Below are 14,226 nucleotides of genomic sequence, written 5' to 3' on the forward strand. Positions count from 1 at the left end.
CTCCATTTTTAATCGTGAGAAAATACATGTCACACAAAATTTACAGTCTTAACCATTTTTAAGTGTACAGTTCAATGGTATTAAGTACCTTCATATTGTTGTTCAACGATTACCACCAGCCATCGCCGGAACTCTTTTCATCTGCAAAAAACAAAACTCTATACCCACTAGACAACAAGTCTCTCTTCCCTCCTCCCCGCAACCCCTGGCACCCAATAAGTTTTTGTCAAAAGAATGAATATATAAATTAATGAATATATGAATGAATGTGACTCAATCCTCCCCACAAAAGCCAGAAGCACTGTTTCCTTCTGCTGGATTCCTATGGTACTATCTTCACATCTTTTTAGATTTATTTCAATAAATCTTAAATGATCCATTTTTGCAAAATTATATTCTCCTTCTGGAAAGGAACTATGACTTATTTGCAAAGTTAAACTTAGGTCCAACAGCATGCATTAGGCCTGTCTTGCATGTTGCTAGATCCATTGGTCAAGTCTCAGTCCTTACCTTGCAGCTTTGACACCATTTAATCATGCCCTCTAGCTCTCCTGGTTTTCCACCCACCTCACCGGCTGCTCCTTCTCTTTGCTTATTCTTCTTTATCTCCCCACCTCTTATGTCAGAGTGTTCAGTCCTTGTTTTCATCTCTTCTCTGTCACTCCCTTGGTGATCTCAACTAGTCTCTTGGATTCACACATATCACCTCCATGCTGATGATGCTCAGATTTCTCTCTGAGCCTGGACCCCTCCTCTGAACTCCTGACCAGGATATCTAACTGCTTGTGTCAAGTAAGAAGTAGATGGGAGCTTTGTGTAAGACACAGTGAGAAAACACAGACCCCTGACCTGCTCCTCCCAGAGTCATATCTGCTTCAGTTTAAGACAACATTCTTCCAGCTGCCCAGACCAAAAATTTGGGAGTCATTTTCATCTCCTTTCTCTCTCACTCTGTATCTAATCCTCACTAAAACTGGTTCTTACCTTTAAAATGTATTCAGAATGTGACCATTTCTCACCACCTCCACCGTCCCCATCCTAGATTGCTGCGACAGTCTCCTAATTGGTGCCCTGCTTCCCTGCTGCTACTCTTGGAGTCACTCTACCTCCACCCATACTCTATTCTGAACAGAGGAGGAAATCTGGTGCAACATGAATCAGATTGTGTCATTTCTTTCCTTAAATCCCTTAAAAGCCTTCCCAGCAAGGATGATACCAAAAGGACAAATGTGCCTAAAGCAGACTCACAGGCCTTGGGGCAGGCTGGGGGCAGGAGAGTCAGTCTCCAAGCCAGAGTCCTCCTCTCCCCCACCTATTTCTCCACTGGCAGTCCTGACTGTATCACCTATCATCTGATTTCTCAAAAAAGGAAGCTTTTTAAAGGGAGGGAAATCCAATCAATCAGCTTCCTCTTCCAGCTGGATACCACAAGAAGCCAACAACACTAACACTTCTGAAGAAGCAATAAGGTGCATCGAGTATGCCAACACCTAACAATGCTTCCAAAGATAGGCTAGCCTTCCAGAGACCCATTCTTTACGCCCTTGGTGGCAGTGGGGAATCTTCCATAAGACCTCCTTCTCCCTGCCTCCATCTGGCCACCAAGTCTTGCCTGTCTAACGTCTCTAGGACTCTATCCCTGTCCTCCACCTCACTGATGCTGTGGCTGGAGGTGAAGTGCAAATAAAGTAAGTCAGGACTCTAAGCTAGTTTAGGCATCATCAGTGCTCCTTGGAGCTATAGCAGTGGCCTCCGAACCTATCTCAACACCTCTTATCATTCACTTCCAACCACAACCCCGGACAGTGTCCAAAATGATTTTAATAAAACCTAACTTTGATCAAGTCCCCTGCTTTAACCTCTGTGAAGAGCTCCTGCACTGCCATACTATATATTCTTCACGATCTATTATAGTAAGCCATGGTAAACAGTCTTTTTTATCTTTCCTAGATGCATGTTGTCTGCCTTCTCCTTTAAAAGACTCTGGTTGCCCCAAAGGGGGTGGGCAGACGATCCGGCCTAGATTAGAACTCTCCACTCCCTTGCAACAGTGATGGGTCCAAAGGCAGGCACATCACCAACCTGGGCCAATCAGAGTCTTTCCCCTAAACTGATACCTAGATGTAGAGAAAGGCTCTCCCCCTTCACTTGGATTGTAAACTGAGGCTGCTGGCAGCTATACCCCCTCAGGCAGAGCAGCCTGTCTGCAGTAGAGAGGGCCGATGGCAACACACAAAGAACAGAAGGCAAGGAGCCAACTGGACCGCTGGCAGCATCAACTCGCATTCCAGAACTTCTTTCTTTTGCGCACTCCTACAGCATCCTTCCCAGTCATGGAACCAGTAACTACCCACTTACGCCTCGCTAGCTGGAGTCCCAACAGGCCTATCACGCCATTTTCTGTATCTGTGCCTTTTCCCACGTTGTTTCCTCTGCCCAGAAAGCACACTCCCTGGATTTTTATCCAGCAGCCAAACTTCCTCTGTGGAGCCTCCCCTGAGGGGAAGCACAGTTAGTCCAGTCTTCCAGATCTGCTCTACAATGCCTAGAATACACCCCTCTGCCATGCTTAGACCCCTCCCTCTGTCTCTGTAATCTCAGAGCTAGCTAACTGCTCAAGCTAGAAACCTCAGACCAACCTAGTCTCCTTGCACTTCCTCACTGTCCTGATGGAACTTCCTGTCCTTCCCTTCTGCTGCAGTTCTACTGTCACGGCCAGGACCTCAGGACCTTCTGCTTGGACGTAGGCAGCAGCCACCTGGGCTCTCTCCCCTCTCCCTCTTCCCATCCCCCTCCCCCTGCTGTCAGGGCTGGGCCTCCATGGCCCTCCTGCACCTACAGAATGGTGCCCTTGCATCTAAACTAGCCCCGACCTATATGCTCCAATTTCCCCCAACCACTTCCACTCCCAGCAGGATGGAGCAGGTGCACTTTCCCCGATTCCACCTGCTAAGAACAACGAAAATCCCTGGGCATTCTATGCTAGATGACTATAAGAAGACTCCAAAGGGTAGACTTCCAAGAAGGCAGACCAGCTGTGACCTCAGGACCCAAGGAACAACACAGTGGTGAGCTTCCTGCATTTCCTTTTCTGCATATAGCTCAGACTTGGAACTGAGGAGACCGGCAACCCAGAAATGCCAAGGAGCACAAAGAGAAAATACCCCAACAAATCTCCCTTTCAAGACAGAAAACTTCTAGATAATAACCACTGTATTTCAGCCAAACACCACACACACACACAAAAAAAACCCACAGTCCTACTCACAACCATGCCAGCAAAGTGCAAGTGGCATCTACAACAAACCCACAGCTGACCTTACACTTCATGGTGAAAGGCTGATGCTTTCCCCAAGACTAAGAACAAAGCAAGGATATGCACTCTCAGCACTCTTGTTCAACACAGGACTAGAAGTCCTCCCCACCACACTCAGGCAACGAAAGGAAATAAAAAACATACAGATTGGAAAAGATGAAATGAAACACTCTCTATTTGCAAGTGATATGACTGTCTATGCAGAAAATCCTGAGAAATAAACAAAAAAAAAAAAATTCTATGACTAATTAGTGAGTTTAGTAAACATGTAGGATACAAGATAAAAACCCAAAAATCTATTGGATTTCTATATACTAGCAATGAACACATGGATACCAAAATTTAAAATACAACCCCATTCGCAATCAGTAAAGAAAAAACAGAAATAACTATAATTTCTCTCAGCTAACCATTCTGTGGTTTAGCCACTTGAGGCCGTCTGTGCCATGAGGGCAGGGATGATATATTGTTTTGCTCTCCAGTGAAATAAAACACCTAGCGGGGACCCAGCATCTAGTAGGTGTGCACTATTTGTTTTCACAGCTCACGTCCTGCCATCTCTAAGATGAAACTTCTTCCCCATATGCTCCTAGTGAGATCATGGTCTATTAAAAAGTCCCATCTCCAGTTTCAGCCTTGGCAGGTCATGACTGCCAAGGAAGTACGTGGGAAACAGTTTCCGCTCCCACTCTCAAACACACGTGGGTTGTTACCCTTCAGCCAGAGTATCACCAGTGTTTGTAGATGGCAGGCATTGGAAGTAGACTCCAGTAGGCATATCTCACCCCCCTAGAGGGCACACTCAGTCTCTCCCATGTCCCATGTCCCTCTAAAGGGGTCCCAAGGTTTGACCCAAAGACCCCAGAGAAAGTGAGACAATTCCCAGTGCTGCCTTACCTCTGCTGTGTGCTAGGAGGGATTCCAGGTGCCCTCCCTGTGTCTGAAATCTTAGTCATGAATGGGAATTGCCCATCTGTGCCGAAAAAAGTACTGCAGAGTGAAAGAAGTTATGGAGGACAGGTCAGGGCCCAGAGAACACTCAGATATCTTTTTCCAAAAAATTTCCCCTCTTGCTTCTGAGGGTAGGAAGTGAGACTAATACTCATTAGGCAAAGCCAAAACCTCAGAATTATCTTGGCTCCTTTCTTTCCCTCATGCCCCACTACCAATCCCACAGCAAAAGTTGCTGGCCCACCTTCAGAACAGATCTCAAATCTAATGGCTTCTCCCCACCTCTATCACCCCAGCTCAGGGCCAAACCTTCCGGTCACACACCTGGATAACAACCACAAACGCCCGCTTCTCCCCTGCATCCCCCTTGCTCCCTCAGTCCACTCTCAACACAGCAGCCAGAGTGAGCCCTGTGAGACGTGCCTCAGATGCTGTTGTTCCTCCTTCAAAACTCTATGTTCTGGCTCCTCTTGCCATTCCCAAGGCAACCAAATCCTTACAGAGACCCCAATGGCCTGGCCCCCACAACTCCATGCCCTCATCTGCTCCCACTCTCCTTCTCTCCTCCCCACTCCATGCCAGCAGCCTTTGTCTTGCTGTTCCTTTTGCATAAAATGCTCTTCCTCCAGCTAAACACATAGCTCACTTCTCCACCTCACTCACTGCAACACACAACATGCCATGAGTTCACCGGAACTCACTTCCTTTTTTAGGGGGCCTTGCAGTCAGGAGTGAACATGTGACTGAATTCTGGCCAGTGGGTGGGAGGGAGGTATGCTTCCTCCAGATTGGCCCATAAAGCCTTCCTCACAAACTGCCCTCTTCCCTTCTTCCTCACGCTCCAGCATTTGAATGGAAAGGAAGCTAAAGCCCTTGAAGAAGGCAGAGACACAAGATAAAAGGAGTCTAGGTCTCTCAATGACTGCAAGGAAGGCTGCCTGCTAACCAGGAGCAGTCAGTTTGGAATTGTTCTGCACAGAAGTGCAGTTCTGTTGTGTTGCTACACTGAGATTTGGGAGTTTGTTTGTTAACCTAACAATTTGTTGTGCTTTCAATGAGGCCTTCTTTGACCACTCTATTCAAAATCCTCCCACTTCCCATCTGACCTCCTTGCTTCATTTTTCTCCATAGTTCTCATTACCACATAGCATAATATGTCATTTGCTATATGATCTCTATCTCCCCAAGTTAGAATATAAGCTGAAGGTGGGAGTTCTGCCTTTTTTCCCTTTGCTGTACACCCTGGGTCTGTAACAGTTCTCAGCCAGTTGCAGGCAATCATTTGTTGCCAATGAATGAATGAATGGAGCACATGGACTCCAAGGTTAGAAAGGCTCACTGAGGCCCAGCTCTGCCATCTACTAGCTGTGTGACCTGGGGTAACTTACTCTACCCCTTTAAGGCTCATCTTCTTTATCTGTAAAATGGGGGAAGTAACAGTACCTACCTCAAAGAAATTGGGAATAATTAAGATCACGAACATAATGCCTTAGCTTAGTGCCTGGTAACTGCTCAGGTTCTGTACATGACGACTGCTATTGTTAATCAGCTTGAGGCCAGAAGACAAGACTGGGTTTCAGGTCCTAGCACGGTCAGTGGCAGGGCAACATTTCAGAGAGGAAGAGGCTGAATGGATATTTACATGCACAAATTCTTCCGGAAGAAATCAAGACAAACACCTAGGTAGTGAGATTCAAAAGCTGCCTAAAAGTTCTCAGTAAATTGCCAACAATCAGAGGAACCTGCCAAGTGGGGGCAGGGGCGATGACAAGTGTATGTGGAGTCTGCAGAAAAGTGCTGCTTGTGGAGAGAGCACCACCCAGATGACGAGAGATCACTTTGTGCCTTTTAAGAAACAATTTTCACAGCAAAGCTCAAGAAAAGAGAGAGGCCTCTTGCATCATGGGGACAAGGTAATAAGGCTATAAAAATGGAACTCAAATAAACCACACACAGAGCCCACATGGGCCCAATTTTCCAGGGAAAATAGCAATTGCACAGCATTTAGATGGGGGAAGTCACACTTGTGCCTCAGCACAGCAAACAGCTTTCAAAAATCATTAGGCTGCAGAAAGTAACCAGGTTTGCCAAATTAGCAGTGCCAGCTCTCACCTGCCTCCTCTGTCACACTCACCTCTTTCTACAGATAAGAGGACAGGGACAGTGATACTCATCAACAGCTATGATCCCCAAGGAACACGCAGCACCCTGCAGCCAGGATAGGACGCCACAGCAGCTCTAGCCTGGGTCACCCTGCTGCCCCTCTCCCGACGCCCTCATAGCTTTCTCCTTGGCCCAGACCTATTCCTCAGGTCTCACCTCCTGGGATTCTCTGCAGCCCTGGGCCTCACTGACAAAATTCTTAAAGCTCGTCTTCATGTGGCCCCTCACGGCTCTCACCAAACCCTCCTCCCATCCCCACCTCTCCAATCCCCCTCATCTCCAGCTCTGGTCTCTTTTCCACCTCTGTATTCCTGAATGTTGATAATCTCAGCCTCTAAACATATGGCATCTGTCCATCTTTCTGGTTCTAGTGACTGTTCTTTCCCCAAATCAGAGGCAGGACAGCTTCATGGTCAGAAGCACAGAGCCTGGAGCCAGATGAAATTGGTCTGATCTTGGCTCCACAGCAGTGTGATACTGGGCAATTAATTCATTGCTATATAACTTAGCTTACTCATCTGTAAAATGGGGTAATAACAGTACCTCATTTGGTGGATTATGTGAGTTACTACATATAAAGCTCTTAGAACCATGCCTGGCACCTGATACTCTCCATAAAGTGCTACTATGCCCATTACTACAGGCATCCGATTCTTCAGCCAAATCCCAAACATTGCCCCACGTCCTTCCATCTCTATCTCGTCTACTCAGGCCTTTTACCTTTGCTGAGAATGTCCAGCCTCCATTTCAGCCTGTCCTTCAAGGTGTTGACAAACGCAACCAGTTCCATAAAACCTTTCTTGATTCTCTTGCCCCTTAGCCCCATCCTGCCCAGCAGTGAGGCAGAACTCCTCCCTTCTCTAAAAGGATGGAGCTGACTTCTCCCAGGGCCCCCTTCTTAATCTCCCTTGAATAACCATTGCTTTATCCTTCCCACTCCCTGGTCATGAGCTTCTCAGAAACACGGGTGCATTGGGTTCTTTCTCCCTAAAGTTTTATTCCTTGCAACCTTATATAGTGTAAACATTTGCTGGTTTAACTGAAATGCAAAGCTTACAGCCTAAGTCTACATAATAAGCCACCAGAGACTGAAACAATGAAAACAACAACAGGCCGGGTGTGGGGGCTCACGCCTGTAATCCCAGCACTTCGGGAGGCCGAGGCAGGTAGATCACGAGGTCAGGAGATAGAGACCATCCTGGCCAACATGGTGAAACCCCGACTCTACTGAAAATACAAAAATTAGCTGGGTGTGGTGGTGTGTGCCTATAATCTCAGCTGCTCCGGAGGCTGAGGCAGAAGAATTGCTTGAACCAGGGAATCAGAAGCTGCAGTGAGCCAAGATCGCACCACTGCACTCCAGCTTGTTGGCAGAGCGAGACTCCATCTCAAAACAACAACAACAAATCAGCAAGTCAGAGGAAGCCTTCCTCATCGCTCCAAAGCCAACACATACCTCAGGCTCAAAAGCAGTACTGGGGACCAAGTCAGTGCTGTTTATCAATTTCATTCTAGTTATTTCCTAATGACCAAAAAATCAAATCCTTTCAGCAAGTCTACAACCTGCTTCCACTACTAAATGGCATTTCCAGAGAAGCTCACTCGCAATTAAGGAGACGTGTTTTTTCTTGGAAATCTTATTTACTATTTCTTGTTTTAGGGCATTTCTAAAAATATCCTTAAGAAGAGATCACTGTTTATTTTATTTTGTTATGTTTTCATCAGACGCAGGAATACAGATCTCTTTGATTTTCACAGGTAGATTGCTCCTTCCAAGGATTTATTGGCTTCTCTCCACACTCAGGAATAAACAAGTCACGAGTTACTTGTATACACACAGCCTTTCACTTACGACTAATTTCATGTTACTGTTTCCCTGCTTCCTCATTCATGAAAACCCCAACAAAGATGATTCCTAGCATTTTAAGTAAATTTTTTATATATCCTCATGACATTCTTCTTGAAAAAAGAAATTCTGATTCTTTATTAAATCTTGGGCCATTGCCATTAGCTAGACAAATGCCAACTAATGAAATGATTCCATAATACACAGAGATGACTTACGTAGCATTAGATGAAAGAGCAAAAATTAGAAGCAATCTAAATGCTCCATAACAAGCTCATGGCTTACTGAAAACATTCCCTTGATAGAATATTATACAGCCATTTTAGATGGCCATAAGGAAGACGAGGGACCCATGGAAAAGGGCTGGGGCATAATGTTAAGAGTAAAGAGGCCACAGTGCAGGGGAAAGGCCAAGATCAGGGAAAGGCCAAGGTCAATTCAGAAATTCCATCCCCAAACAGCCAAGAGGAATGGGAAACGAACTCTCCCTACGTTTGCAGAACGAATCCATCTCTGGATGAGCGAACAACTTGCAGCCCCTCGGACACTCAATGTCAAGCTTGGCACTCTCCAGTGTGGCCACCAAGCTCCCACCTGAAGGCCCAGCTCTTTCCAAGTCTCTGAGGCTAATGCTGAGCAAAGGCAGGAGGGATTTGCTTGCTTGCTGCTAATCCGACAGGTAAAGAAAGTGAACCAAGAAACTGGGCATCTCAGCCAAGGCCTCCAACTACTCAGCCCCTTGTCCTCTGTTGGTTCAGTTGAAACTCTGCCACCCCGAAGGTGCCTGAGAGCATGGGCTCTGCGTGCCGTGTGCAGGTCCACAAGACAACTCCACCTCTGGAAGAGAAAATGACTCCAGAGCTTCTCTCCCAGTGCCCTCTCCCTCACTCCACCACAATCCCCAGTGTGGACCCCTCCTGCCAAATACAAGAGGCCATAGTCATTGCCCTGGAATTACAGTCTTCCCCTGACGGCCCCAAACCACCTACCTAACCATGCCTCCCAAGGCACTCACCCCTCCCCAGGTATGGAAGGGGCAGCTCTCCTGTTTCTTCTGCCACCCCCAGAAGCTATGCTCCCTTCACCAACCCAGATCCCTTACAGGCCAGCTCAAACCATTTCTCCTGCACCCTCTTGCCCCAGCCACCTCCAAACACATGGGTCTTACACTGCCTCCCTTGAATGACCCCAACCTCTCAAAACCTGAGTAGCCAAAAAGCCAGACTCTTATATGTGAAACAATCAGGTCACCTAGATGCTGTCATCCAAGAGACTCCTCTCTCCAAAATTTGCTCTAAATGTACCACTGGAGACTCTCATTTAGGTGATTGTCAAGCTCTCCCTTGACACTCCTTGGGAGGGGGCACAAACATCAGACGGCAGTGATGCTGGAGCCAGGCCCCCTTGTAAGGGTCCTGATGGATTAAAGAGCTCTTTCCACCTCCCACAGCCGCCAGCAGCAAGCACTTCCTAAGCTCCCACCACATGCCAGCTGGGGGCGCAGACCGCCTGAGATACAAATCTGAACAGGCCAGTCTTTGCCCCACAGGAATTCCAACTGGAACAGGAAAAAGTGTGAGATAAGCCCCACTACCGCAGTATGATAAATGCCGAGCAGAGAAGGCAAAGTGAAGGGGAACACAGAGCACAGGTGGTGGTGATTTAATTCGGCCTCAGAAGGGACTGTAGAAAGGCTCAGAGAAAGCCACATTTGAGCCAGGGCCTGGACAATTAACAGAGACAATGAAAATACTGGCAACCATGTATTGGGTGCTTCCTGTGTGCTGAGCACTGTTTCCAACACTTTACCTGTGTGCATCTAAACTCATTTACTCATGCATCACTGAGCCCCTACTGCCAGGCACTAATCCAGGCACTGGGGATACAGCAGTGAACAAAAGTTAACACTGGTGCCTGCCTGCATCAAGCTTATGCTCTGTTGAGAAAAAAAAAATAAATAAAAATAAACCAAACAAATAAGGAAAATGTATAATATATTAGATGGTGATAAGTGCTAGGAGAAAAAATAAAGAGAAAGGGAAAAAGGGAACATCTGGGGGCAGTGACCCAGATGGAACAATTTTAGATAGGGTGACATTTGAAAAAAGACCTGAAGAAGGTGAGCTAACTAGCCATATACACCTCTGGGGGAAGAATGTTCCAGGCCAAGGGAGCAGGCAGTAGGAGGAGCTTCAACAGGAAGCACACCCGGTGTGTTTGAAGAACAACATGGGTTCCACTGCGGCTGGAGCAGAGCTAGAGAGGGGCAGGCAGGAGCCGCATATACAGCTGTACAAGTTGTGCAATGCATAAGTTGGGGAGGAAGCAAGTGCCACTTACATGCACCACAATGAGCTGTGCAGAACTCAGCATGATCAACCATACACCATGGCCCTGGGGTGGGAGATGAGGTCAGAAGTACCACGAAGCTTTGAGGGCCATGCTAAGATTTGGCTTTTCCTCTCACTGGGACAGGAAGCTACTGTGGAGAGGGTTCTGAGCAGAGGCCTGCCCTGATCTGATCCTGTCACAGGATCACTGTGTAAAGAATGCACAGTAGCAGGATGAAATTGGAAGCAGGAGACAGCTGTGGAGGCTACTGCAGTCACCACACTCAACTACAGTCTTATCCTCATGGTCCCACGCAGTAGGTTCCATGAGCACTCTTTCACAGAATAAGAGAATGAGGCTCAAGAGAGATCTGGTCACTTAACCAATGTCACTCAGCTAGGAGGGGAAGCAGGGGGAAGAGAGCATTCCAGATGGAATGAACAGCATAGGCCATGGAACAGGAGCTTGGCAGGTCCTAGCACACTTGGGAAAAGGGCAGGCTCATGGTTTGGGATGCCCAGAACCTCCCCTAGGGACACATGGCAAGGGCAATGGGCAAAGGCCTATCTGCGGCCTGCCCATACTCACACCAATACCCACCAACAGCCCCCAAGCTGGCACTGCTCCCTGGACCGGAGCAACTGCCTCCTAACCCATCTCCCTGCTGCACTCCTGTCCTCCTCACCACCGGCCCACAGGCAGCCAGAAGAACCCTTAAAAACATAAATCAGGTATTATTTTCTTGCTCACAGAACTCCAGAGGCTTCCTATGATGCCAGGCACACAGTAGACCCTCAACTGATGCTGGACAAATGGGCGACTGCTTCATCCCTACAGCATTCTCCAGGCTTGTCTTGTCTCAAAACCAAGGTAAGAATAACTTCTTCCTTTCCTCCTTAGCACAGGGAGGTGACTCCATGCTGAGGGGAGCAGGGGTCTCCAGCCAGGTGTAGCTCATTCAGACCAAAGCCACAGAGGGGAGCCATTCAAACGAACTAAGGGACCATTTACGTATTAAACTCATTTTTTAAATAAAATTGCTTAGTGCAGCGCAAACTGGATGTACTTTACTGTGCTGTGGCTATGTAAGAGGAGGACTGCAGAGACACCTAGGCTGTAAAGACAGCAGCAGGCACACTCCACATGGGAGCCCTGGCACCCTGAGGCCAAGCAGCACCCAAGTACCAATAACTCCTGACAACACTCACAGGCAGGAGGACACTGCAGGAACCGCCTGAGGCTGACAAAGCCACAAGCGCAAGGTAGGACAGGAACGGCTTCCCCACTGAGTCTGATTATGAATTTAAGGGGCAGAGCTGATGGCCATATTCTTGTCTGCATGCTGATTACAGTGAGCCCAAATTTATCTTAGAAACTGGGAGAAACTATGACACTAACATAGTTTTGGCTAAACAAAACTTCACATATTTGAGCCAGAGAAGAATTTGGAACAAAAAGAATACATTTCCCGAAGGGTCACTACCACTCCCAGGGTTTAAATCCAGGCCCTCTGAGGGCCACATTCACAAGGGAAATACAGAAACATGTAGGTACACACATGCCTGTATGTAGATATATTTTTAAAGGAGGGTAATAACAACCAACAGAATGAGATAGTAATAAGCTCTCCTTTGACAAGAAAACAGAATTTAGTAACAAAGAGTCTTTCTAGTGGGCCTGGAAGGAGTATTCAACCACAACATGAACGACTTACTCTCAGGTTAAAATCAGTCTATGGGTGGGAGAGGGGTGAGGAAAGCTCTGAAAGCCAAGTGATTCCCCAGACCCCTTCAGGAGGCAAAGAACTTGCAGATTCCCATACTGCATCGGACAGGTAAGAGACAAGCTTCAAAGGCTTTGTTCTTTGAAAAGGAAGATGGGGGAAAGGGCTGGGAAAGCCCCATCACTGATGTTTCCAGGAGGAAGGGTGCTGGGTCTCCATGGAGTGAGGGTCCTGAGGGTTCCCAGAAGGAGGGGACAATAGAGCAGGACAAACGGCCGAGCCTCTAGACCTGACAAAGAAGTACAAAGGCAGACTCAACAAGGATGCTCAGGGAAATCGCCTAAGTTTGCCTGACACCAGGCTCCTCTGGGTAGTCCACAGCCAAGCAGACAGTGCTGCAGAAAGGTCCTGTGAGCACTGGTAATCAAGAGTTTCAGAAAGGCTAACACCAAGGCAGAAATATTCTTATTGCATGCCAAGGCCAGACTCCGAGCCACCAGGAAGGGGACTGGGGGTGGCTGGGTGATAGGGAGGTAAGGAGTAGTTAATGAAAATTGTTCCCTGAAAACACCAGCCCAATATCCTTGCTGGAGAGGCACTGAGATGCTGGTATCTCATTAAAAGTTGAAAATAATAGGGGAGAAACTATAAGCTTGTCTTCAGACTAAAGCTACAGCATGCATAAATCTGGACTCCTGTATGCAAATTTGCTCCTCATTCTTTAAAAAACATGGCTGTTCACCTGGGGCAGTCCAGAGATGGGCAACTGGAGTGACCAAGAGAGTCAGTCCCTAGCTCATGCCCTCAACTTTTGCTATCTCCATCTGAAGGCCCCAGGCTGGCCCAGACTGGCTGAATGGGAGAAGCTCAGCCCTCTGCTGCTCAGGCCACCCACCTGAGCAATGATAAAGAGGAAGAGGAAGCTGCACAGGGACACAGACAGCAATGTGCTCTCTTCAGTCTACAGGAACACTGGGGGAAGAAGCCACAGCCAAATCAACAATGTTGTGAACATGAACATAGAACACTGGAAATGGCAGGGGCCCAAGACAGCCAAGGACAAAGTCATGCAATCCCAGGATAAGAAAGTCTGGGGACCCTGAGGTACATATGAGTACAGGATAAAAAAAAAATGGTGACACAGTGAACAGTGTGAACAGGGAACCCACAAAACTCATTTCCTTAGGTAAAGGCTAGTCAGATCCCAGGAGGAGAGTTACTCAGGACATCTTTCCTAACACATTACAAGCCCTTGGCTTGTTTCTTGATTTCCAGAAGGAAAGCATCATCTTTATAGTAAGTTCCTCAATGCCTCACTCAGAAAAGAATATGGATAGGTCTGAGATAGTGTGACAGTTTATAGTCCAAGCCAGGTTGTGAAAAATAAAAATTCGTGATTTGGCTTGAGAGTGTTAATTTGTGAGATTAATTTTTAACTGGTCTTTCATGATGACAAAAGTAACTCACACATTGTTACCAAAACAGAGATATAGACCAATAGAACAGAACAGAGCCCTCAGAAATAATACCACACATCTACAACCATCTGATCTTTGCCAAACCTGACAAAAACAAGAAATGGGGAAAGCATTTGCTATTTAATAAATGGTGCTGGGAAAACTGGCTAACCATATGTAGAAAGCTGAAACTGGATCCCTTCCTTACACTTTACACAAAAATTAATTCAAAATGGATTAGAGACTTAAATGTTAAACTTAAAACCATAAAAACCCTAGAAGAAAACCTAGGCAATACCATTCAGGACACAGGCATGAGCAAGGACTTCATGTCTAAAAGACTAAAAGCAATGGCAACAAAGGCCAAAATTGACAAATGGGATCTAATTAAACTAAAGAGCTTCTGCACAGCAAAAGAAACTACCATCAGAGTGAAGNA

General features: G+C 46.9%; 1 protein-coding gene across 1 annotated transcript in view; it reads right to left on the bottom strand.

Moving 5' to 3' along the window:
• BMAL1 (basic helix-loop-helix ARNT like 1) overlaps window positions 1–14,226 on the bottom strand; it is a 115,100-nt gene that overhangs the window by 82,188 nt on the left and 18,686 nt on the right.

This window comes from Rhinopithecus bieti, unplaced genomic scaffold, assembly GCF_001698545.2.
Source record: "Rhinopithecus bieti isolate Rb0 unplaced genomic scaffold, ASM169854v2 scaffold_11944, whole genome shotgun sequence".
Classification (NCBI taxonomy): domain Eukaryota; kingdom Metazoa; phylum Chordata; class Mammalia; order Primates; family Cercopithecidae; genus Rhinopithecus; species Rhinopithecus bieti.